Source organism: Triticum dicoccoides, chromosome 4B (genome assembly GCF_002162155.2).
Source record: "Triticum dicoccoides isolate Atlit2015 ecotype Zavitan chromosome 4B, WEW_v2.0, whole genome shotgun sequence".
Lineage (NCBI taxonomy): Eukaryota > Viridiplantae > Streptophyta > Magnoliopsida > Poales > Poaceae > Triticum > Triticum dicoccoides.
Genome location: NC_041387.1, coordinates 294,673,396 through 294,700,647, shown reverse-complemented (window position 1 = coordinate 294,700,647; position 27,252 = coordinate 294,673,396).

Here is a 27,252-nt window from a genome sequence, read left to right as displayed (position 1 = left end):
ACATGGAGAGGTTGACAGCTGGGTCCACGGCAGCCGCAAGGAAGTGCCTCCTTATTACGCGCAAAATAATTATTCCTCCACCTAACAGCGGGGACCCATCGGCCGGGCCACCGTATTTCGTGAAAAAAATGATTCGCCCCCTGACTGCTAGGACCCACCAGCTACATCTTCGCACGCAATGAAGTGCGTCCGAAAAAAACGATTCGCCCCCTAGACTGCTGGGACCCACCATCTACATCTTCGCACGCAAGGAAGTGCCTGACAGTCGTGACCCACCTGGTCGAAGCGTACGTAGCGTTGTCATTCTGGTCGCGAACGTGTTCGTACATACTGGTGGATGTAGAGGCACGCACGTGTCGTAGTAGAGGCGCGCACATGTCGTAGTAGAGGCGTGCACGTAGCATGTACACGTACGTACAACGGCCAATGTGCAAGAAAGAAAATACGGCCACGTATGTGTACATACGGGCGGGGTCTCGAATGCCTACTCGCGCATACGTACGGCCAGGGCTCGTGTACATGGCTGGGTCGGAATGGAGAAATAGCGTCGTCGTCGTGTTCATGGGGAGCCAACCGGGTGGGTCGGAACGTAATACGTTGTCGTGTTCATCGGGAGGGCTTGGATGGAACATGAGATGGAAACGAGGCCCGGCGTACCACAGAATGGAGGAAACGGCCTTGTGTTCAACTGGCCATGTTCGAAACGGGATCCTGTTCATCGGGAGGGGTCTGGTGTACCGCAAAACGGAGGAAATGGACCTCCTACGGTCGAAACGGGGGTCCTGTTGATAGGGAGGGGTGTGGCGTACCGCAAAACGAATGAAGCGGACTTGTGTTGGAGCGCTATGGTCGAAACGGGGGTCCTGTTCATCCGGAGGGATGTGGCGTACCGCAAAACGGGACTCCACGGGATACTGTTAATCTCCACCGTCGACCTCCTCCAGCCTCCACGGGCTACCGTCGACCTCCTCCAGCCTCCACCGCGCGCTACTCCACCGGCTACTGTTCAACCACCCCTCCACGGGCACCCCTCCACCGTCTACTGTTCATCGAGCTCTCCACGGGGTCGTCCTATTCATCCAGCCCTCCACGGGGTCCTGTTCATCCAGCCCCAACCGGCTCGATCGATCGGGGTCCTGTTCATCCAGAGGCAACGCCACGGGGTCCTGTTCATCCACCCCCACGCCTCACTGTTCATCCAAACCCACCCCCCCCCACAACGCTCACTGTTCATCCAAAGGCGGCATCGATCGGCTTCAGTTAGCAGCAGTAGCGAAGGAATCACTCGATCGGGTTCAGTTAACAGCAATCGGTCGATCGCTCGGGTTCAGTAACGCGTAGCCTACAGTGCAATCGCTCGGGTTCAGTTGGGGCCCAACGCCTCGCTTGGGTTCAGTTAGAGCCAACGCCTCGCACACACGCGCGTACGTGTATGAGAGAAACGTGCATCGCTCGGCCCCCGACCACCCATCGTAACCGGGAACTCCCCAAAATTTTCCTCGCCCTCGCTTCTACCATGGTTTTTTTCGTCATGGACGGCCCAAAGAATGTCATGCAGCTGCGTCTCCGGCCCGCCCAAGACGAAAAGCCCATTTTCTCTCATGATTTTTTGTCATAGAAGTAGGAGCCACCACATCTATGATCATACCGGGTTTTATCACAATTATCGTCATAGAAGTGTCATAAGTATGACAGAGAAAAAATTCGTTCGGCCCAAAATGTCACGAATTTGTCTTTTTTTGTAGTGACTACAAATCGAACACTGTACCCGAATCCAAGCCTGGTTCAATACGTACGATGTCAGTTTCCCAACTTCGAGCCGGGGGGGGGGGGGTCGTCCCACGCATGCGCTCAAACTTTATTTGGTCTAGTATGGCACACATATCAATAAGAAACCATCATGGTCAAACCCTTCTCATTGTTGGGTCGAAGGGATAGATTGTGTGGGCCCCCCTCATTGTCGGTAAAGGATAATATATATACCTCAGGGAGCCCACGGATGTGTGCAGCGTCTATAAACCACACAAGGGAGACATGCTTGATCAGAACACCCTGCCCCCTATACCATGCATGCGACCTAAAAAGGTTTATATAATCGCCATGACAGGTCACTATAGAGTCAATCATTCTTTAATTTCTTAGAGCAAAAAATAACCTATAAAAACATAGTCTACAAATTAGCAAAAGAACAAGGTTTATATAATCACCATGGCAGGCCACTATAGAGATATTTATCTCTTTATCTCTATAATGACCGTGTCATAGCATTTAAATGAAGCTTGAGATATGCAACTTCCCACTGGATCACCCATCCTTGGACTACTCCATCCCAAGCATGCTTAACTTAGGTGTTCTATTCGACTAGGCTAGCGGATGGAAAGCCGCACCTTGCTGATAGGAATTGCCTCCTTGCCTTTAAGGCGTTTCACGCTGGTCACCCTATGGGACCTACTCCCTCCTATCATGCACAATTGTGCTTTTAGAAACTGTGTGCAATATTTACATGGCCGGTGTGTGGCCGCCTAGCCATCAATGACCACTGACAATGGTAGCGATAAAATGATGGGAGAAGAGGCAGGAAAGCAATGAGAGGAGTGGTGGAAACGGTAGCCTGTTTAGAAAAAGTAGTAGAGAAGGAAGCGTGAGCTAGCACGACGCATGCACACAATGCTTACCCATGTACTGCATGTGCTGTCGAAAGGGCTGAGGGTTGCCGTTCGATCTGGGAGCATCCAGTGGTGTAGACGTACGATCTGTGTTATTTGGGTTCTGGCCAATCAGAACACACGACTCAGATCACGCGCGCAGCAAGGGGGAGGGGGGCATCGACCATGGTTTGGTAGACACACGGCTTTCATGAGTGAACCGTGTGCTATATGAAAACATTTCATGAGAAGAATCTCAGTTTTTAAATCCCCGTAAATAGACAAACTTGGCATGGTGTCATGACATGGCACATATATGTCTTGGAATTATTTCGTCGACTTTGGCGCAAGTTTTATTACAAGCCTCTTACAAACCGGAGCTTCTCTCATAGAAGCCTCATGGTTCCGATAGGGAAACGAGTCCCCCTTATTAGCGAAACAATAATCACTGCCTCTTTTCGCCTTGTACTTTCTTCTATGGGCAACATGCAACGACAAGATATTTGTGCTGAAATTTAAACTTATTCAGGGTTCGTTTGGCCTTTTATACACTAATTAAATTTCCTAGGCATTTAATGTCCAGAATACAAATCTGAACTTCAAATACATGCTCCAGTTCACCAAAATGACTAGAGAAATTATACATGTGTCCTTGGGTGCATGTTGAGGTCCCACACCAGGAATGGGAACGAACTACAACCGTACCGGGATCCTGGCTCATCCTCAAATATTTGGACTCTCAGTTTTCAAATCCCCGTAAATCCTAAACTCACCAGAAAGTCATGAAACTTGGCATGGTGTCATGTCATGGCACATATATGTCGTGGTAAAAACATTGTCCAATTTGAGCCAAGCTTTATTACAAACCTCTTACAAATCGAAGCTTCTCTCAAAGAAGCCTCGTGGTTCGGATAGGGAAACGTGATCCCCTTGTGGGCGAAACGTAATCACTGCCTCTTTTCTCCTTGTATTTTCTTCTATGGGCAACATGGAACGACGGGATATCCGTGCTGAAATTTAAACATATTCACGGTTCGTTTGTCCTTTTTATACACTAATTGAGTTTCCTAGGCATTTAATGTCCATAATTTAAATCTGAACATCAAGTACATGCTCTAGTTCACAAAAATGGCTAGAAAAATTATACATGTGTCCTTGGGTGCATGTTTAGGTCCCATGCCAGGAACAGGAACAAACTACAACCGTACCGGCATCCTGGCTCATCCTCAAACATGTGGAATCTTGGTTTTTAAATCCCCGTAAATCCTAAACTCACTAGAAAGTCATGAAAGTTGGCATGGTGTCACGTCAGGGCGCATATATGTTGTGGTAAAAACATTGTCTAATTTGGTCCAAGCTTTATTACAAACCTCTTACAAACCGAAGCTTCTCTCAAAGAACCCTCATGGTTCCGATAGGGAAATGTGTTCCCCTTCTGGGCAAAACGTAATCACTGCCTCTTTTCGCCTTGTATTTTCTTCTACATGCAACATGGAATGACATGATATTTGTGCTGAAATTTATGCTTAATTAGGGTTCGTTTGCCCTTTTTATACAATAATTGATTTTCCTGGGCATTTAATGTCCATAATTCAAAGCTTGACTTCAAATACATGCTCCAAGTTCACCAAAATGGCTAGAAAAATTATACATGTGTCCTTGAGTGCATGTTTAGGTCCCATGCCAGGAATGGGAACAAATTATAACCGTACCGGCAAACTGGCTCGTCCTCAAACATATGAAATCTCGGTTTTTAAATCCTCGTAAAACCTAAAATCACCAGAAATTCATGCAAGTTGGTATGGTGTCACGTCATGGCGAATATATGTTGTGGTAAAAACATTGTCCAATTTAGGTCAAGCTTTATTACAAACCTCTTACAAACAGGAGCTTCTCTCAAAGAAGCCTCATGTTTCTGATAGGGAAACGTGATCCCCTTGTGGGGAAACATAATCACTGCCTCTATTCTCCTTGTATTTTCTTCTACGGGCAACATGAAACGACAGGATATCCATGCTGAAATTTAAACTTATTCAGGGTTCGTTTGGCCTTTTTATAAACTAATTGAGTTTCCTAGGCATTTCATGTCCATAATTCAAATCTGAACTACAAATACATGCTCTAGTTCACCAAAATTGCTAGAAAAATTATACATGTGTTCTTAGGTGCATGTTTAGGTCCCATGCCAGGAATGGGAATGAATTACAACCGTACCGGCGTCTTGGCTTGTCCTCAAACATTTGTAATCTCAGTTTTTAAATCCCCATATATCCAAAACTCACCAGAAAATCATCAAAGGTGGCATGGTGTCACGTCATGGCACATATATGTTTTGGTAAAAACATTGCCAATTTGGGCCAAGCTTTATTACAAACCGGAGCCTATCGCAAGAACCCTCGTGGTTTTGATAGGGAAACGTGTCCCCTTGTGGGCCAAACCATAATCGCTCCCTCTTCTAGCCTCGTATTTTCCTCTACACGCAACATGGAACGGCGAGAGATTCGTGCTGAACATTGAAATTATTCAGGGTTCGTTTGACCTTTTTTATTCATTAATTGAGTTTTCTAGGCATTTAATGTCCATAATTCAAATCCGAACTACAAATATATGCTCCAGTGCACCAAAATGGCTAGAAAAACATATATGTGTCCTTGGGCTGCATGTTTAGGTCCCATGGAACGAATGGGAATGAATTCAACCGTCTTGCCATCTTGGCTTGGCCACAAACATTGTGAATCTTGGATTTTATATCTCTGTAAATCCAAAACTCACCAGGAAATAATGAAACTTGGCATGGTGTCACTACATGGTACATATAATTGTCCAATTTGGCCGAAGCTATATTACAAGTGTGTTACAAACCAAAGTTCTCGCAACCCTCGTGGTTCCACTATGGGGCCGAAACGATAATCGCTGCCTCTTCTCGCCTTGAACTTTGTTTTCTATAGGTAATATAGAATAATAGGAGTGTCGTGCTGAAATTTGAAAATGTTTAGGGTTCGTTTGGACATTGTATATATTAATTAAGTTTTCTACGCATCTAATGCAGTTCATTCCAATTTGAACTACAAGCACATGCTCTAGTGAGGCAAAATGGGTGGGAAATCATACATGTGTCATTGGGTGCATGTTTAGGTCTCATTTAGGGAATGGGAATGAATTACAAACTTCTCCTCATCCTGAAACATTGAGAATCTCGGTTTTTAAATCCCAGTAAATCAAAAACTCACCCAAAAAATGAAACTTGGCATGGTTTCATGACATGGCACATATATGCCATGGTAAAAAAATCGTCTAGTTTGAGACAAGGCGCACACATTAGTAGCCAATGAAGCCCTTTTTTGAAACAAATAGCTGACACGTTAATATCGCAAATGGTTGTGAACCGTGTCAAAATTTTACCATACTCGGTGGCCTGCGTGCAGCTGTTTGATTACATGGGACGAGCGCGAGAAGTCCGCCGTGAAGGCTTGACGGGACGCGTGCCAGCAGTCCGCTGCGCAGGCTCGACGTGACGCGTGCATCCTGTCCACAACGCAGGCTCTACGGGACACGTGCGAGCAGCAAGGCCGCCCATGCTCACCGGGAAGCAAGCTCTTTGACCTCCATGCACCAGCCGTCGCCGCCTCGCTCACAAGTTCTCCATTAATGGGTTAATTAATGCAGCTGGATGGAGGGTGTTTGCTTGTGATCCCATGGCAACATTTGCTTTGTTCATGTTTTCAACTCGTATTCCGGCCTAATATAAACTGCCACATAGGGCAACAGATAATACGATGACAAATAAAATGGCAACGGATAATACGATGACAAATTTACAATGGCGTAGATAATTATTGTCTTACATATTACGGATAATTTAAAATGCCACATGAGGAAATGCCCGGAAGACATGGGGGCAAGAGAAGAAGGAAAACACACACAACGATATGGGTCGCTACTGTCTCTAGTCGTGGATGGATCGCTGGGCGACGACATTCTCCAGCTCCTTCTACAATTCCTCACGACTTTGCTTGTAAGCAGCCACGGATTCCTCCACCTCCTGCTCGTGCTCGATCCGGAGCTTCCTCAAGTCACCCGTCAGTTCCTCGATGACCGCTGTCAGCATCATCCCCGAGGCATTGCTCTACTCATGCAGCATCTCCGAGCCAGCGGTCTCCTCCTCCTTCCCGGCGAGCGCCTTGAGGAGCTTCACATTGTCACCCATGAGTTGCTCGATGAGGCCGGTCGCCTTGTCAACCGAGGCATCGCTAATCTCAAGCAGCTTCATCAAGCCGTCGACCAGCTCCTGCTGCTTAATGAGGCCAGTGCAAATGTCATCGTCGCCGGCCAAGGACTTCGGTAGTGCTAGCTCGTCGCTATCGCCAACACAGCGAGTGCGCTTGTGAGAGCCCTCGCATGCCCGTGAGAGCTTGTTCGAGGGCTCCGCGGAGCGCCGGCACATCTCTGATGTGGCTGCTGCTTTGTAGCGGGACCTCTCTAGTGCTTCCGTGGCCTTGGTCTTTGCTGCCTGGTTATATGTCCACCCGAAACTCCTCCTACCAATCATGGTGGAACGACTTGGCAGGAAAGACTAGTTTTGTGGGTGATGAGGAGAGGAACTGTGAAGTAATTTTCGAGTGGGTAGTTTTTATAGCCCAGTGCTAAGTGTGAACACATATTAGTTTGATCATTGTGAACACAAATTAGTTTGAGCTATGTGAACAGATTTGTAATTAATTATTGCGTTGTAATCTGCAATGTGACGAGAAACAAAGTCAAAATTTATTGATGGTTCTGGGCCTACAAAGCCCGTTTCTGTTGTCCTGCCTCATCGCAAACAGTTCTTTTGGATCAACCATATGCCATGCATTGGAAGCCTGAAACGTGGGCCCTTGTTCTCGGATGTATGTGTACGTGCCTACCCACTATCACACACGGTCATGATATCACCATTGTATCCTATGGATGTGTCGTCGCGTCTCCCATGGGGTGCCAGAAGGTTGATGATGACCCACAAGTGTATGGGGTCAATTGTAGCCCTTTTCGATAAGTGTGTGTGTCAAACCCAACGAGGAGCAGAAGGAAATGACAAGTGGTTTTCAGCAAGGTAATGTCTGCAAGTGCTAAAATTGTGAGTAGCGGAGTAGTTTGGTAGCAAGATAATTTGTAATGAGCAAGTAACAATAGTAGTAACAAAAGTGCAGCAAGGTAGCCCAATACTTTTGAGGCAAAGGATAGGCCAAAATGGTTTCTTATGATAAGCAAAGTGTTCTTGAGGGTACAAGGGAATTCATCTAGTCACTTTCATCATGTTAGCATAATTTGTGTTCAGTACTTTGATAATTTGATATGTGGGTGGACCGCTGCTTAGGTGCTGTTCTTACTTGAACAAACCTCCTACTTATGATTAACCCTCTCGCAAGCATCCGCAACTACGAGAAATGTATTAAGAATAAATTCTAACCATAGCATTAAACTTTTGGATCCAATCGGTCCCTTACGGAATAGTGCATAAACTGGGGTTTAAGATTTTGTCACTCTCGCAACCCACCATCTAATAACTACTCCACAGTGCATTCTCTTAGGACGAAATATGGTGAAGTGTCATGTAGTCGATATTCACATGACTCCACTAAGAGAATGGCAACATACATACCATCAAAATATCGAACACATATCAAGTTCACATGATTACTTGCAACATGATTTCTCCCGTGACCTCAAGAACGAGAGTAAATACTCACAAATGAAAACATGCTCAAGATTAGAGAGGTATTAAATATCATAATGGATCTGAACATATAATCTTCCACCAAATAAACCATATAGTAATCAACTACAAGTTGTAATCAACACTACTAGTGACCCACGAGCACCAATCTATAGTTTCGATACAAAGATTGAACACAAGAGATGAACTAGGGTTTGAGAGGAGTTGGTGCTGTGAAGATGTTGACGAAGATAGCCCTCCCCATGATGGGAGAGTTGTTGGTGATGATGATGACGATGATTTCCCCCTTCGGCAGGGAAGTTCTGCCGGCGGAATCGCTCCGCCAAAGGGAAAACGTGCTCCTGCCCAAGTTCCGCCTCGAGGCGACGAAGCTTCGCCCCGAATGTCCTCTCCTTATTTTTTCTAGGTCAAAATGACTTATATACCGGAAGATGGGCACCAGAGGTGGGCCGAGGAGGGCAGCACCCACCAGGGCGCGCCTGGGCCTCCTGGCACGCCCAGGTGGGTTGTGCGCACCTGGTGGCCCTCCTCTGGTACTTATTTGCTCCATATTTATTAAATATTCCATAGAAAATCCTCAGGATTTTCAGGTCATTTGGAGTTGTGCAGAATATGTAGCTTGACGTAGTTTTTTCAGGTCCAGATTTCCAGCTGCCAAAATTCTCCCCCTTGGTGCATACCTTGCATATTATGAGAGAAAAGGCATTAGAATTACTCCAAAAAGCATTATTATACAATAAAACAACATAAATAACAGTAGAAAACATGATGCAAAATGGACGTATCACCTCCCCCAAGCTTAGACCTCACTTGTCCTTAAGCGAAAACCAAAATCAAAAACATGTCCACATGCTTAGAGAGAGAGGTGTCGATAAAAACAAAAATACGGACATAACAGCATCATGTGACTTATTATAACAGCAACAAACTTCAATATAAAACTTTTATTTTAGAACTTTTATCATAGACTTCTCATGAACAAGTGACAATTCATCACAACATCGAAGTATAAAGCATAAAATCTTTTGGAAATCAACAAACTATGTTCTCAGTTAATTTTGCAACTACAAGTCATCATCTTTTCAGGAAGGGTCACGTATCGGAGCCTTTAGGCAAGTCCACATACTCAACCATCATTTAGTCTTCTATGATTGCTAACACTCACCGCGTACACATGAGCAAAATGTTTTAACTGGACACAAAGAAAGATAGGGGATTATAGTTTCGCCTCCCAACACACTCACCTCAAGGGTGATGTTAACAATAGTAACTTATGCCACCCATATTCAACTGGACATATGTGCCTAGATCTTTCCTCACCACATGATGCTTGCCCAAGGAGAAAAATAAAAGGAATAGAGAGAAAAACTTTGACTATTGCATAAAAGTAAATACCTGAAAGTAAAATATAGGCCATTCGCTGAGGGAAGCAGAGGTTGCCATGCACCTTTTGTTTGTATGCTCAACCCCTTAGTGCAAGAGAACGTCACGTTATATTGCCCCTTGTGATGGCAACCTTTATTATGTAGTCTGTCGCTTTTATTCTTCACCATCACAAGTTCGTACAATGCTCAATTTTCCCTTACACTAAATGATCTCACATTTTTATAAGCAATTTTTATTGCCCTTTTTGCACCTATGACAAATTACTTGAAGGATCTTACTCAATCCATTGGTAGGTATGGTGGACTCTCATATAAGATAGGGTTTAAGGTTTTTGGATGCACAAGTAGTATCACTACTTAGTGCGGAATTTTTGGCTAGCAAAGATAGGGGAAAGCACCACATGTTGAAGGATCTATGACAATATGACTTCTATGTGAATATGAACAAACATAAATCATTAAGTTGTCTTCCTTGTCCAATGTCAACAATTTTTGCAGATAATATTTTTTTGGGTGCTCACAATCACAAAAGATTTCCATGATAGTGTATTTATATGTGAATCTTCTCTTCCCTTATTAATTCTTTCATGTGTTGCGTCATTGACGAATGCTATGTTTGTCAATCTACAATAAAATTTTCTACTTATACTTTTCCTTATGTAATGTCATCACTTACCATGAGATTAGCATATGATGTTTTATTTTTATTTCCTTTATTTTATTGCACCAAGAAAGTAAAAAGGGCAAAACTCAACCTAAACTTTATTATATCTCGCACATGATTACAAGGATTGATAACTAAGCAAACTCACAAAAAGCAAGGATCGAACTAAAATTTATTCATCTAATTGCAAAAGATAGACATGGATTGTACTAAGAAAATAAAGGCAAAAGATAGTGGAGATTGATACGATACCGGAGCACCTCCCCCAAGCTTGGCGAAAGCTAAGGGGAGTGCCCATACCAAATACTCAATTTTCTTTTGGTGGTGATGAAGAAGATGGTGGTGATGAAGTAGAAGGTTTCCTGTCCTCGGGTTTCCATGGCAGAGGCTCACCATCATAAGAGGAGGAGTGACTCTCCTGGATCCTACAACTGGCAGCCAAACTCATACCTTTAAACCTACCCTCATATTCAAAGACCTGGCTTTGAAGACCGTGGATCTGGCTATGGAGGAAGTTGATTTTCTCATTGAGGGAGAAGATGATGTCCTTTATGGGCTTGCCATCCACCTTGAGATCATGGGTATAGTCCGCGATCATGAGGTGATTGGCATTGAGTTCACGCTCCACCATCCCCTTGCACTTGAAGATGCCCTGCTCCATGGCTCCAAGCCTGGCCTCCAGGGATCCAGTCCCCCTGGGTCCTTGCACATCGCGGATGTGCAGCACCCCATCGCGCATCTGGATAGCTTGACGGTGCTGCATCACCTCCCGCAGATATGGGTTGATGACGTTGTCGAAGAACTTATCCTTGGAGGAGCTTGAAGAGGCCATGGTGTATTGGATCTGACAGAAAACAACAAGAAAAGAAAACAGGAGATTTCTCCGCGATACGGAGGTTGACAGGTTCGGGAGGTATATATAGATTTTTTATCTTGGGGAACAAGCAAAACGGAAGAAAAATGGAGACTGGAAAGTACCCGAGGTGGGCACAACCCACCTAGGCGTGCGAGGCAAGACTGGCGTGCCCTGGTGTAAGGGCATATTTATCCCCAAGATGTTTTGGTGATTGATGACAATGCTTGTGCGGACTAATCGTGTGTGTTTAGTTCTTTCAGAGATTCATCCACTGGCACGAGACGATTTCCTCCCCTCGGTGTTGTATTCAAGATGGTGTAGCTCCTTCGTTTCGTTGTTGGTGGACTAGATTTGTAGGAGTCACCGTACTATCAAGAGGGGATCCGCTTTGGTAAGACTTGGGTGGAATCACACGTACACATCCTTATCACACCCGTCGTCTTTCCTTCCGCCTCTCTGGAGCTGCCGTTTTCCCCTTGCTATGCTTTGCTCTGCCCCAGCGGTAGTACCGCGACCCACAGCGGTAGTACCGCCGAAGCTCCCCAGCGGTAGTACCGCTCTCAGAGCGGTAGTACTGCTCCAAGCGGTAGTACCGCTCTCCGAACGGTAGTACCGCTTGGGGTTTTCGGCCATAGTACCGCTGTGCGTCTGGGCTACTTCCGCCTCGATTCTCGAACGAAGTTTTTCGTGTTGGGTTTTGCGGCACTAAGGGCAGTAGTAGGAGCGGTAGTACCACCCTAAGCGGTAGTACCGCCCTTCCCTAGCAGTAGTACCGCCCTGGGGTCAGGGCCCTGGCAACACGGCAGTACCGCTGGGTTGAGCGGTAGTACCGCCCGGAGTGGTAGTACCGCCCTTCCCTAGCGGTAGTACCGCTCTGTGCGGGGCTGGTGAGTGGGATAACGGTTGGTTTGTTCCCCCCAGTATATAAAGGGGTCTTCTTCCCCAAAGTTGACCTACCTCTTTCCCCCAAAGCTCCATTGTTGCTCCAAGCTCCATTTTCGCACGAGAGAATCTCTCTCCCTAGCCAATCAAACTTGTTGATTTGCTCGGTATTGGTTGAGAAGGCCCAGATCTACACTTCCACCAAGAGAAATTTGATTCCCCCCACTTATCCCTAGCGGATCTTGTTACTCTTGGGTGTTGAGCACCCTAGATGGTTGAGGTCACCTCGAAGCCATACTCCATTGTGGTGAAGCTTCGTGGTGTTGTTGGGAGCCTCCAAGTGTTGTGGAGATAGCCCCAATCTTGTTTGTAAAGGTCCGGTTGCCGCCTTCAAGTGCTCCAATAGTGGAATCACGGCATCTCGCATTGTTTGAGGGCGTGAGGAGATTACGGTGGCCCTAGTGGCTTATTGGGGAGCATGTGCCTCCACACCGCTCTAACGGAGACGTACTTCCCCTTAAAAGGAAGGAACTTCGGTGACACATCCTCGTCTCCACCGGCTCCACTCTTGGTTATCTTGTCCCTTTACTTTTGCAAGCTTACTTGAGTTATATCCATTGCTTGCTTGTGTGCTTATAGTCTTTGCATCATATAGGTTGTCCACGTAGTTGCACATCTAGACAACCTATTTCTTTGCAAGGTTTAAATTGTTAAAGAAAAGTCTAAAAATTGTTAGTTGCCTATTCACCCCCCTCTAATCAACCATATCGATCCTTTCAATTGGTATCAGAGCCTCGTCTATTTATTAAGGACTTTTCCGTCCGAAGAGTATGGTTGACACCCACGACGGTGCGGAGGAGCACTCCGGTGTGAATCCCATCTCGTCCACGGCCGAAGGGGGAGCCTCGGTCTCTCGTGAGGAATTCAATGTGGCTTTAGACACATTGAAAACCTCCATGACTGCCGAGGTTAAAAGCATGTTTTCTGATTTCTTAGACGGACTTAAACTATCAACCTCGCCGATGACAGTGGGTGATCCCACTAACAAGGTGACGGATGCTACCTCTGACAAGGGGGAAGCTAACAGTGAAAAGAGTCCGTCTACTAGTGGTAGAAATGGCACCGACATCTTTGCAAATATGGAACCCCCAGTGTATAGAGGACCGATCCCCTCTACTCATTTGAATCATGCCGGGTCCTCCTCCTAAATATGTGAAAAATGAAGATTTTGACTCTTGGCTTTATCGCTTCAAGCGTCACTTAAAACATGTGAACACTAACCTTTTGAGAATTATTGAAGAAGGTTTCTATCCTCATGATCCAAGCAACTACACCCCTCGAGAAGAAGTGGACAATCAATTCAATGAGAGTGCTCTCTTCATCATCCAAGATGCAATCCTTCCCGAAGATCTCCCTCATCTTCGACCTCATGTCATGGCTAAAGAAGCATGGAAATGTGTTGAGTCTCTCTATCGAGGAAGTGCTAGCATTCAACGCTCCAACTATGAAGTGGTGCAAGATGAAGCCGATGAGTTTGCAATGAAAGAGGATGAAGAACCTCGTGAGCTCTTTCGAAGAGTGACCAAACTCGCGGTCGCACTCCGAGATCATGGGAGCAAGGACACGGATGACAACTGGATCAAGCGCAAGTTTCTCAAGGCCATGATGCCCTACAACAAGGCCATGTCCTCCGTCATTCGCCAAAGGCCGGACTTCCACTCCATGACCTCTGGTGAAGTGTTGGATGAGTTTGTTGCAATGAGCATCTTGGACAAGACCGCCGACAATGCGGTGCTCCGTTATCAAAGGGCAAAGAAGCCCAATCTTGCCTTGAAGGCCAATAATGTCAGTGTGGAAGAAGAAGAAGAAGAGGAAGATGAGGAGAGCAACCCCGAGGACACGAAGTATGATTATCATGAGCACATGGCTCTTGCCTCAAGACAGTTTTGGAGTAAGAAGAATACAAGACCCAACTTCAACAAGAACAACTCAAGTGGCCTCAAGGGGAAGCAACAAGTTAGAACTTGTTTCAACTGTGGCAATGTTAGCCATTTCGTTGCGGGTTGTCCCTACGGGAAGCGGGAAGACAATGGTGGCAAGTTCATCCGAAAAGACAAAGCCAAGTCCTTCCCCAACAAGAACAACTTCACCAAGAAGACTCCTTCTCGCGGGTTGGTTGTTCAAGAAGAATACCGTGAGGATGACGATGATGATGAAGATGGTGAAACAATGGCCATGGCATCCGTTGCCATTGTTACAACTCCCCGGGTGTCTCTCTTCGATGCACCTAACGAGAACATCACCGCCAAGTGCCTCATGGCTAAGGCCACCAACAAGGTAACCCCCAACATCAAAACCACCATTATTCCTAACCCTCCTTCAATGGATGAATTTGATAATGGTAAGGGGTCTAATGAGGAGATCTATGAATTTGAGTCCTTCATGAGTAAGCTCAAGGGCAAATCCAAGAAGCACTTTGTTGCTCTCTTGGAACAACTTGGTGAAGCCAATGACATGATCGAGGCTCACGAAGAAACCATCTCTAAGATGGAAAGTCATAGTCGTGACTATGCCGATGAGATATCGGATCTCTCTAATGCTCTTGAGGAAGAGCATGGGCATCGTTGGGCTCTTGAGGAGTCACATAATGATGGTCATGCTAAACTAAAGAAAGATCTTGATCATGCTCTTGTTGTGTCTCGTGTTCTAGCTTCCGAGAAGGCTAAACTTGGGGTTGATCATGTTAGACTCACGGAGGAGTTTGATGTACTTGACAAGGCCCACAAGGTCTTGAAAGGTGCTCATGCCACCCTCAAGGAGTCTCATGCTCAACTCCAAGTTAAGCTAACCAAGGAAAAGGCCACATTTCCTCACATGGTCTTAACTGATAATGCAAATGCTACTAACCCATGTTGTGAGCATGTGCATCTTGTGGAGGAGAATGCCAAGTTGAAGGAACAACTCGAGAAAGGTCTTGTGTCATGCATACAAGGCGAGAAGAACCTAAATGACCTTTTGAGCAATCAAAAGGAAGTTGTGGGCAAGGAGGGAGTTGGGTTCTCACCCAAGTCCAAGAACAAGAAGAAGAACAAGGAGAAAAAGAGCAAAGACCAATCGACCTCCTCCGCTCACGCAAACCTTTGTGAAGGAGGGAGAAGGTGCTCCTAAGGAGAAGAAGAACAATGGGAAGAGTGGTGATGCCAAAGAGCGCAAAGCCATCTCTCCCAACAAAGCCGGCGACTTTAACCCCTCTTATGTGTTGTGCCGTGCTAGTGATGGGCATGTTTATGCTAAATTTGTTGGTTCTCCTTATGAGTACATTGAATGGTCTATTTGGGTTCCTAAGACCCTTGTTACTAACATCAAAGGACCCATTACTCAATGGGTACCTAAAACCAAGCATTGATCTCTTGTAGGTGTTTGCTTCCAATGGGGGATCATGGTTGCTCGATAGTGGAGCAACAAATCATATGACCGGGAGCAAGGACTTGGTGGTGGACGTGCACAAGATCCCATCTATGCCCACCAATGTCGAATGGGGTGATGATTCACATTCTAAGGTATTGGGTCTTGGCAAGGTTGTCATTTCTCATGATCTAACGATCGAGAAAGTCATGCTTGTTGAGTCCCTTGCGTTCAATTTACTTTCCGTTTGTCAACTCGCACTCATGGGCTTTGCCACCTTCTTTGATATTGATATTGTGGCCCTCTTGTGGAGCAAGACTCTTAAAGTAGCCTTTGTTGGGCATGTCAAGAACGGTCTCTATGTGATTAACTTTTCGAAGCAACCCACTAAGACCGCGACATGCCTAATGGCTAAAGTTGATGTGGGATGGCTTTGGCATCGCCGTTTAGCCCACGTCAATATGAGATATTTGCAAAGTCTTCTCAAGGGGGACCATGTTCATGGACTAACGAATGTTAGTTTTGCCAAAGATTGTGTTTGTAGTGCTTGTATCGAAGGAAAGCTTCATGAGACGGCTCACCCTCCCACGACTATCATCTACTTGAAGAGACCCTTGGAGCTCCTGCACATGGACCTCTTCGGGCCTCCATCCTTTGACAGTCTTGGGGGTAGAAAGTATTGCTTGGTGATTGTGGATGATTATTCAAGATACACTTGGGTATACTTCTTCAAGAGGAAGAGTGAGACTCAACAAACCGTCATCGACTTTGCAAATGAAGCTCAACATCAACATAATGCAAAGATTCTGACAATAAGAAGTGACAACGGCACTGAGTTCAAGAACTACACCTTGGATGAGTTTCTTAGTGATGAAGGGATCAAGCATCAATATTCTGCACCATATACCCCTCAACAAAATGGTGTTGCGGAGAGGAAGAACCGGACGTTGATGGATGCGGCAAGGACCATGATGGCGGAGTTCAAGTCTCCATACAAATTTTGGGCCGAAGCCATCAACATGGCTTGTCATGCATCCAATCGGCTCTATCTCCGCAAAGTCTTGAACAAGACTCCGTATGAGATACTCACCGGGAACAAGCCCAATCTCAAGTACTTCCGGGTGTTCGGGTGTAAGTGTTTCATTCTCAAGAAAGGTGTTCATTCGTCTAAATTCGAGGCTAGAGCTCATGAGGGCATATTTGTTGGTTATTCTACAAACTCTCATGCTTACCGTGTTCTCGACAAGTCCAACGGACTCATTGAGGAGACGTGTAACGTAGATTTTGATGAAAATAACGGCTCCCAAGTGGAGCAAAGTGGTACTTGTGATGTAGGTGATGAAATTCCTCCCCAAGCCATAAGAAGAATGGGTATTGGTCATATCCTACCCATTGAGGAACCCCTTGTGGCCGAAGGAGAAGGACAATGCTCCACCTCGGTGGAGCCTTCATCTACTCAAGACCCACACGCTTCTGAAGAACAAAGTGAAGGCCCTCAACCTCGGGAACAAGACCAAGGGCAAGATCAATCACAAGATGGTGGTGAACCTCCACATGATGCCCAAGGTCAAGTTCTTCCCCTCGAGCAAGTTCAAGATCATGAGCAAGCTTAAGATCAAGAACAAGCTCATGACGACGTTCAAGATGATCAAGTGAACCCTCCACCATTGACATCCGAGGAGGAATTGGAGCGTCGTGCTGCGAAGATTGCTTTCAAACTCACCACCAAAGGTCATCTCATGGAGAATGTGGTTGGAAGCCTAAGAAAGGGGGTAAGCACTCGTAGACAATTAGCAAACTATTGTGAACATCACGCGTTTGTCTCTTGTGTTGAACCCCATAAGGTCTATGAGGCGCTCGAAGACTCGGATTGGCTCAATGCCATGCATGAAGAACTCAACAACTTCGAGTACAACAAGGTGTGGAGGTTGGTGCCAAGGCCTTCCGGGAACCATAACATCATTGGAACCAAGTGGATCTTCAAGAACAAGTAAGATGCTCATGGGAACATCATTCGCAACAAGGCAAGATTGGTAGCACAAGGCTACTCCCAAGTCGAGGGTATCGACTACGGTGAAACCTTTGCTCCCGTTGCTTGCCTTGAATCCATTCGTTTGTTGATTGCTTATGCTTCCCATCACGACTTTAAGTTGCAACCAATGGATGTTAAAAGTGATTTTCTTAATTGTCCTATTAATGAGTTGGTCTATGTCAAGCAACCCCCCGGGTTCGAGGATCCCTTCTTCCCGGATCATGTGTATCAACTTGATAAGGCGCTCTATGGCCTTAAACAAGCCCCACGTGCGTGGTATGGCCACCTTACCGAGTTGTTACAAGATCGTGGATTTGAAGTGGGGCTAATCGATCCCACTCTTTTTACTAAGAAGGTCAAAGGGGAGTTGTTTGTATGCCAACTATATGTTGATGACAATATCTTTGGTTCCCCTAACAAAGCTTTCAATGAAGAATTTGCCGCTCTCATGACCTCTAAGTTCAAGATGTCTTCGATGGGAGAGTTGAAGTTCTTCCTTGGTTTTGATATCAAATAAAGAAGAGAAGGTACCTTCATCAACCAAGCCAAATACACTCAAGACATGCTCAAGAGATTCAAGTTAAGTGATGTCAAGCCGGCCTCTACTCCAATGCCCACCAAGTGCCAACTTGACATTGATCCCAATGGTAAAGCGGTGGATCAAAAGGTATATCGCTCCATGATTGGCTCCTTGCTTTACCTTTGTGCATCTAGACCAGATATCATGTTGAGTGTGGGGATGTGTGCACGGTTTCAAGCTGCACCGAAGGAAAGTCACTATGTGGCGGTCAAGCGAATCTGTCGATATTTGGCTCATACCCCAAACTTTGGCTTATGGTGCCCAAGAGGGGCAAATTTCATGCTTGAAGGATTTACGGATTCCGATTGGGCGGGAAACAAAGTGGATAGGAAGTCCACTTCCGGAGGGTGCCAGTTTCTTGGGTGCTCTTTGGTGAGTTGGTCTTCCAAAAAGCAATGTTGTGTGTCTCTCTCGTCCACCGAAGCGGAATATGTGGCAGCTGGTAGTTGTTGTGCACAACTCTTATGGATGAGGCAAACTTTAAAGGAATACGGTGTCATTTGTGACAAAGTGCCTCTTTGGTGTGACAACAAAAGTGCCATCAAGATTTCTCTCAACCCGGTGCAACACTTCAAGACGAAGCACATTGAGATTCGGTATCATTTCATCCGGGATCACATTAGGCGAGGAGAAATCGAGCTCAAGTATGTCAACACTCATGATAACCTTGCAGATATTTTCACGAAGCCCTTGGATGAAGCAAGATTTCGCGAGTTAAGGCATGAGCTAAATATCATTGATTCGAGCAATGTGACTTGAACCCTTACACACCCCTCCCCACTCAACTTGGTGTCTAGCTTAGATGTAGGCATGGATATAGGGGGAGTGTTGTTCTCTCAATGAACTCTCCCAACCCCCATTATGCATAAAATGATCAACTCTTTCACATTAGCCATTTGTGATGGTACTTGTGCTTCAAAGACGAGTTTTGGTCATTGGCCCAAGGATAATTCTTCGCGGTGCCATACCAATTGACTCAAACATAGGTGGCTCCGGCCACCGCCCTCTCCTGAGAGAGGCCAGAGCTCGCTCTGTTTCGTGTGGTTGTTTGTGTTTGAGTGGCTTCTGTTCCGTTGTGTGTGTGTGTGTGTGTGTGTGTGTGTGTGTGTGTGTGTGTTGCCGTGTCGTTCCTCTCGTTCCTTTGGCCTTGCTTTCCGTTCTTCTTTTTGGAGCGTTAGCCGTTGGTCTAGAAGCTGTGTGTTTGCTGAAGCGGTACTACCGCTGGTGGCGAGCGGTACTACCGCTCTTAGCGGTACTACCTCCCTCCAGCGCGGTACTACCGCTCCTAGCGGTACTACCGCCCTCCAGCACGGTACTACCGCTGTGAGGCGCGGTCAGGGGGTTATATCGGGGGCAAGGGGAGTTTCTTCTCCCCCATACCCATTCGCTCAACCCCTTCGCCCTGTTCGTCTCTCTCTTCAGCAACCGGCGCCGAGGGAGGGCTCCGGCGGATCTCCCTCTCCGGGGCGCTCCTCTCTGTTTCCTTCGGTGGAATCGATCCCCACCTTGTCCTCTTGCCATGGATGCCGGTATTGCCCCCGTTCCCTGTTTCCTTTTGTCTAGATTTCCAATCTAGCTTTCTCGGGGCAATAGCAGTTGCATCTCTAGATTTTTGTCCAGATCTAGGCTTGAGTAGGATGGAGAATGCTTCTAGACTGTTTGGATTAGTGTTTGGTTGGAGTATTTTTGAATTTGGTAGGACGGTAGTACCGGATCTGACCACGGCAGTAGGAAACTGCTGTTTCCCCGCCTCGAGCGGTACTACCGCTCTCCTAGAGCAGTACTACCGCTTGGAGCGGTACTACCGCTCTCTCCAGAGCGGTACTATCGCTCAAGGGTCACGGTACTACCGCCCTTCTACCAGTTTCCGTCATACTCCTACCTCTCGGTGATCCTTTTTGTTCATGTTTTTGGCTTACGCTCGTTCTTTCTGGTTGTTTGCGTGTTTGTGTGTGTGGTTCCAGGTGATGAGGTTCCTGAGCATTAGGCTCGTCGTGTCAACCCCGGTCGTGCCTCGTCCAAGCGCTACCGCACCACTGAGCCTGCCGGAGGATCTTCTAGTGCTCCACCTCCTCCTGAACTGCAGAAGAAGCCTGGAGTCAAGCCAAAGTCTGGCAAAACCGTGCCAGAAATGCCACCCAAGGAGTTCTGGGCAAGTCGCCGCCGCAACCCGTATGAGGACGACCAAGATCCCACTTTGGTCAACCGTCCGTTCTGGAACAGGTTCCAGTTTGCCATCTTCTTTGATGTCCTCAAAGCCAAGAAGAATCTCTATGTCAACGTGCACTCCATCGACACCGAGCATATGGATAACGATCCTGACTACTTTGGTGAAGCTCTTCAGATGTGCCCCCTTTGCACCAAAGGGGAAAGAAGGACTCTGCACAGGCCGGCACCCGCCTGGCCTTGGTCGTCATGGCTTTCGTCACGGGCCCCTCGTGAGGTACCCCGCCTTGATCTCTCCGCCTCCTCACGAGCCAGCCTGACGAGGCCGTGCCTGAGGAAGCCTCCTGTCGTCCGCCCGCGAGGCTTGGCTCCTCGCGAGGGTCTTGAGCATGTGTTGATGAAGATGGTCCGTACTGGGCCACTCCTCGAGCCACGCCGCAGGCCGCAGGCAGGCAAGTCTCGGTACCCCCATTCCCAGAACGCCGACAGTAGCCCCCGGGCCCAAGGCGCGCTTGGACTTGGCTTCGCAGAGAAGTGAAGAGGCAAGTGCGAAGCGCCGCGGGCCCCAATGTCCTGCGGCCTTGGGCGCCACATGGCGGTTGATTGGACGTGGGCGTCCCTGCTCCCCCACGCCTCCTTATTTTGCGCTCAGCTAGGCGGGCCCGCTGTTGCACACAGTCTCCCCTCTTCTCGCCGCCCGCGCGCCTCCTGCTCTTCCTTCTCTCGAGCTCCAGCCTCCGCTTCCAATCCAATCCTGCATCCTCTCCCTTCCTGTCGCCATGGCTCCGACGAAGAAGGGGAAAGGACCAAAGCCTGTGCTCTCGCCCCGCCTGTCGCCGTCAGTGGCTCCTGCTATCGACCGGTCGATCATACTCAACCGGGAAGGCTCAGACAAGGTCAGCTCTACCATCGCCACCATGTTCAATGAGTGCGGGAAGACCACGGTCTGGCCCGCGTCTCACTTCTCCATTGAGAGAACAGTCACCGAGGTCTGGTACTTCACCGACGCTCTGTGGACGGGACTGGTTCCCCCTTTTCCGATTTCTTCAACGTTGTGCTTTCTCATTACCAGATCCACATGATGCATTTGGGTCCTGAATTCATTACTCTTCTCGCTGTCTTCGCTTTTGTCTGCGAGGCGATGATGGGCATTCCTCCTTCAGTTGCCTTGCTACGCCACTTCTTCTCTCTGTGTCTCAGCGATCCCACCCAATGCTGAGGGTGCGTGAGCTTCCTTGCCGCACCAGAAACAGTGGCTTCGGGAATCGATTTCAGCCTTCCTCCGCCCGCGATCGGGTTCCATGAGCAGTGGCTATACGTGGACGCCGGGGTGCCCAGCCCCCTGCTTTTGGAGCCAACCGTGCCCACTATCCCCAATTCGGGCTGGGGCCAGGGGACGCTCATGAGCCCCCGGCTCGTCTTCATTTGGCATCGCTTCGCGTTCTTGAGGGCGCTCGATGTGACGGCACCCAAGGTGGTGAAGGAGTTCCTCCTGTGCTGCATTGCCCCTCTCCAGCATCATTCCCGTGGATGTGGGCCTTTGGGGGGGGGGCGAAGACCGCATGAGGCTCCAAGAAGAAGATCTGACTCCTGAAGTGCCGAGGAAGGTTCTCCTGATCCTGACCGGGGACCCTTCCCCTGGCAGCATCCGGCATGGGGGCGCCCTGCTGTACCTTTGCGCAAACAGGGGTGATTTTGTGAAGCAGATGCCCAGCTTCGACAAATGGGGGCTGCGCCCTGCAGGTCTCAGGAGACCTCGCGAGAATCCAGTTGTGGTGGTTGCCCTTCCAGTTGCCCACGACGGTCCTTCCTCGAGTGGTGGAGCTGGGAGGCAAAGGGCGTTGGGGGCTGAGGGGGCCACCGTCGGGACGATGACGCCGCGTGGTACTCCTGAGGCGGCAGCCCCTGAAACCCGCCCTGCGGCGGCTGAAGGTATCGAGCCGCGGCCCGCGGCCCCTGTGGCAGAGGCCCCTGAGGCCCCGGCCACCCTTCATTGTGTGGCATCCGGCGGCGTGCGCCAGGATGATGTCCCCAACGCCGGTCACCTCGGCGCTTCTTCCTCATCGCAGGCTGACCCCTACGCCGAGCTCCTGGGTCGCTTCCGTGTGGACTTCGAGGCTCTCCGAAAGAGAAGGGAGGCCCTGGGTGATGATTACCCTTGCCGCCTATTGAAGCGCAGGAAGTACTTCACCACTGATGAGTAAGCCCTTCCTTTTCTCTGTTCCTTACTCTCTTGCTACTTCAGCTGATCATTGCCCTGCAGGGCCCTTCCTGCCGAGTTCACGGAGATGGCTGAGGAGCCATCCCTCCAGGCCTCGCCCTCTCCACCTTCCCCAAGCGTTCCGAGCTCCAGCACTGCCCTTGTGGTGAGGCGGGCCATCCTGTGACGCATCTTGGTTCTGCGCACCTCGCAACCATTCTTCGCGAGCCCTCCCGGGGCATAGCCATCCTGCCTTGGGCTCTTCGACTGGTTGTGGACGGCGACTGGCTGAGGTTGGCCTTGCGATCTTCCTTGGAGGGCGAACTGGCTCCGGGCCAGGCTTCTGGCAAGGCGCGTCCGGCCATCGCTAGGGCGCCAGCCCCTAGCCCCCTGCCCAGCGGGGGAGTGCTGATCCGTGGCCCTCCTCCCGCGCCCGAGGAAGAAGGTGATGTGGAAGACGTCCTTGAGCACGCTCAGGAGCATCGCGCCCTCCGCCAAGGGTTCCTCCGGAGGGCAGCGAACGCGGTGAGCCAGCTTGGTGCAGAGCTCGCTGACGAGGACGCGCGCCTTGAGGCCGAGGGCCTGCGCCTAGCTGAGGAGAGGCGCAAGATGAAGGTGGCCATTGCCCTTGCGCGCCACCAGCGTGACCTCGACAACGAGAAGGCCGAGGCGTCGCTGGCAGCTTCTCGGGAGGCCTGCTCCCGGGCCGTCGAGGAGTCTCAGGAGGCCAACCAGCAGCGCAGGGTCGCAGAAGAGCGGGCGTGGGAGCTCCGGGCCCGGAGTAGCTCCCTAGAGCAACAGGTGGAGTAGCATGAGGCGGCCCTTGCATCGATGGAGGTGGGATCGGTTGATCGGGCAGAGCTTCAGAAACGTGAGGAGGCACTGAGACTGGAGGCCACCGAGCGCACCCTGGAACTTGAGCGATTGGAGACGAGGGAGCGCCTGGTGGCGCAGGCGGAGGATGATGTCTCCGTGAGGGAAGCCCGAGCCTCAGAAGAAGTTGACCGCCGGGTGGCGGCGGCTCGCTCGAACCTCGAGCACGAGTTCGAGGAAAGGCTGGAGCTGATCCAGGTCGAAGCAGAGGGCAGGACCACCGCCCTGAAGGCCAAGCTGGATGAAGTGATGCGGCGCGCGGACGCTGCCGGTGCCGCCCTTGGCGCGACACAGGCGGAACTGGCTTCCTCCCGCGCCGAGGTGCTTCTTCTCCACCAAAGGGTGGATGCGGCTGAGGCCGATGCACGGCGGAACGAGGACGAGATACGCCAGCGGCAGACCCTAGAGCATGTGCACAGCCCCATGCTCCGCGAGCTCCAGGAAAGAGCCAACACGGCCTTGGGTATCATCTGCGAGGCAGCCGTTGGGGAGCCTCGTGTGGTTAACAATGCTGGTAACCTTCAGTTCTTCACCGATGTGGTGACGTAGCTGGAGGTTCGTTTGGGTAGAGCCGATAGGTTGCTGGAGGAGAGGAGCAGTGCCCTACTTAGGCGTGATTTTTCCCGCGTCTTCAGTCATCTTCAGAACATGGACCCCCACTTCGACTTCGATGCCGCCATCGCACCGGTACCCCTGGCGATCCGGGACAATCTGGCAAGTTGGGTGGAAGACAGCGTGGACACCCTTGTCAGGGCCTTCACCGCTGATGACGATGGTGTGGTCGTAGCTACTGATGAGGGCGGAGTGGTGAATGGCCCAGGTGCTGACGGCGGCGACGTAGAAGGTGACGGCGAGGCCAGCAACGCCAGTGGCGACTCCGAAGGTGTCCCCGAGGATGCATTGGGGGATTTATCTGATTGACCACGTGTTGTTCCTGCTTTTACCCTGCACAGAGAGAGACCGGGCTTGGCCCAGAATGTTGTGAGAGCATTTTGGGAGGGGGAGCCCCTCGTGTTGAAACTGGTAGTTAACGTATTTGTAGACAGAATGTTGCCCGCATGCTCATACCGAGCGACTAGTTTTATGATGAGTCAACTGGCTTGTTTACCTTTGACCCGCGTGGGTCCTGAGCGAGCCTGTGAGGGCCGTGGTGCCCCAAGTGCCTCCTGGATGAGCCCATTGTACCTATAATGAGAACCTCCTGAGAGGGTGTGCCGACGGCAGTCTGGGCTGCGTACATGCTGGGCCTGGCCCAGCTCGCGAGGCAGCTGTGGCTTGGATGGACGCAAAGTGGTGACCAGAACGCGAGAGATTGCTCGAACGAGACTAAACACCCCTTCCCCGGACACACGCAAGTTTCAAGCTCAAATCCAACTTAAATCCAAACAGGGAAAAGCAACAACCAAGGGGAAAAGCAAGAAAAGCAGAAAAAGCCGCGTCCGGCACCTAGTCTAGTCTTCGACGTCTTCTCACCAGTGTGGAGCTAAGTGCTGCCATTGGGCGTGGGCGGGAGCCCCTGAGGCCTGAGGGCGGCTCTCCGGAGACTCCGGGGTGTGTACAGCCCCACTCATTATTACGTGAGAGTGTCACGGGGCCGCGAGCTTCACATGCACTGGGCCTTCTTCACAGGTACCGGCCTTGCTTCATATCACCAGACGAGGGCCCCGCCTTGCGCCACACTCTATTGCCACCGACGACGGCCGGAGACCGAGGACGCCGCCGATGGGATAGAGCGGTCGCCAGCGGTTCCCCCGATGACCACGGGTCCTCTGCCGGGGGTAGGCCCTGGGGCACCTCCCAGGTAGAGGGCCTACCTCCTGAGGATGCCTTGCTCCGAGCGTCGCGTGGGAGAGGCCGGATCTCGGCCCCTCTCCTACAGGCCCCCGGTGCCCTCCTCCCGAGGGGTGGGGAGCTGCAGGATTGGGGTAGCCACCCGCTGCGACGACCTGTACCTCCTGCGATCCATGGTTAGCGTATGCCTGTTCCTGAGGGATTAGCGGTACCCGATAGTTGCTGCCTCCGGCGCGGTCGACGGGGCCTTCCCTGGGCTCCTGAAAGAGCTCAGCCTCGGGTGTTCCTTCTCCCCAGCCTGGGCCGAGGAACTGGCCATGGTCTTCCTCCTGCATGTGTCCTTGATCCATCATGTGGGGCACATACGCCTCCGGGGCCGCCGCCCCGAATGCCTCGCCGTAGTGCCCCATGTGCCATGCAGTTCTACTCACGGTGCCAATCTGGGAGTGGTAGTGCGGCGGCTCACCGGGACCGTGGGCTGTAGTGGATCCCCCTTCGATGGTCGGAGGCGGAGGCGGCACCGTTGGTGGCCAGGCGCTGACGGCCAGGTTGGTGTTGGAGTAGCCCTGGAATCCGCTTGGAGCTGTGCGGGCGCGTGTGGGGCCTCTGTGTGATCCGCCTTGGGCCTGAGGCGGCAACTGGGTGCAGAAGGGGTGAGCCCCCGAGGCGGCGGAGCCCAGGAGCTCTGCCACCCGCTCCAGTAGCACGTCGCGGCCTCCCTCTAGTAGCCTGCATTGCAATAGCTCTCAAGCTACCGTGAGCGCGGCCCTTGAGTTCGCCTGCTCTCGCCGTGAGTACGGCGCCGTGGCCACGGCGTGGCTCGAGGCCCTCGCTGCCGACCGCACCTGCTGTGGTGTGAGAGTTGGGGTCATCTGACCGCATCGCCCGCAGCCCGCAGCGCCCGGCGGACCGCGGGCTGCCTAGGGCACGGGGTTGAGGTTGCCCTGGGCAAGCGGCTCTGCGTCAGCGGACCAGGCCACCCAGGGATCAGGATTGCCCGTTGGGTCGCCGGACATGTTGACGATGATGCGACGGGTGGCGAAACACGAGGCGGCGGAAGGCAGATTCCGGCGCACCCCTACCTGGTGCGCCAAATGTCGGATTTCGGGTTCCGGCAGACCCTTGAGATTCGAACACTGGGGTGCACGCGGAGATCACACCTCCAGCCTACCCATGTCTCACCGCCTCGCCAGGATCTAAACTACACAAAGAACAACACAAGAGACACGAGATTTATACTGGTTCAGGCCACCATTGTGGTGTAATACCCTACTCCAGTTTACCCTACTCCAGTTTTTGGTGTGGTGGATTGCCTCTGGGGCTGATGTGGAACAGTACAAGGGAAGAACAGCCTCGCGAGGGTCTGTTCTTGGCTGGTGCGATGAACTTCTAGGGGGAGTTCAGTCGTCTCTCTCTCTCTCTCTCTCTCTCTCAGATGCGGATCTCCTCCCCCTTCCCTGTGGGTGGCTAGTCCTATTTATAGGCGAAGGCCTTGGGCCTCTTCCCAAATATTGAGTGGGAAGGGCGCCAACAATTGGCCATTTTGAAGGGGAACATCTAGTACACTTATCCTGACTAAAGTTGGTCCTTGCCTGCCAAAGACACTGACGATCACGCTGGCTTGGGCTCCACGATGAACTCCGCTCTGCCGTCCTGCTGGTCTTGGTCTTGTTGCACCGAAATGGTTGCCTTTTCTTGATACCCTTGCATGCACTTGCCCCCTTTGCACCAAAGGGGAAACAAGGACTCTGCGCAGGCCGGCGCCCGCCTGGCGCCCGCCTGGCCTTGGTCGTCATGGCTTGCGTCACGGGCACCTCGTGAGGTACCCCGCCTTGATCTCTCCGCCTCCTCGCGAGCCAGCCTAACGAGGTCGTGCCTAAGGAATCCTCCTGTCGTCCGCCACGCGAGGCTTGGCCCCTCGCGAGGGTCTTGAGTATGTGTTGATGAAGATGGGCCGTACTGGGCCACTCCTCGAGCCACGCCGCAGGCCGCACGCAGGCAAGTTTGGGTACCCCCGTTCCCAGAACGCCGACAGATTGATCCGTCCCTTCTATTGTGGT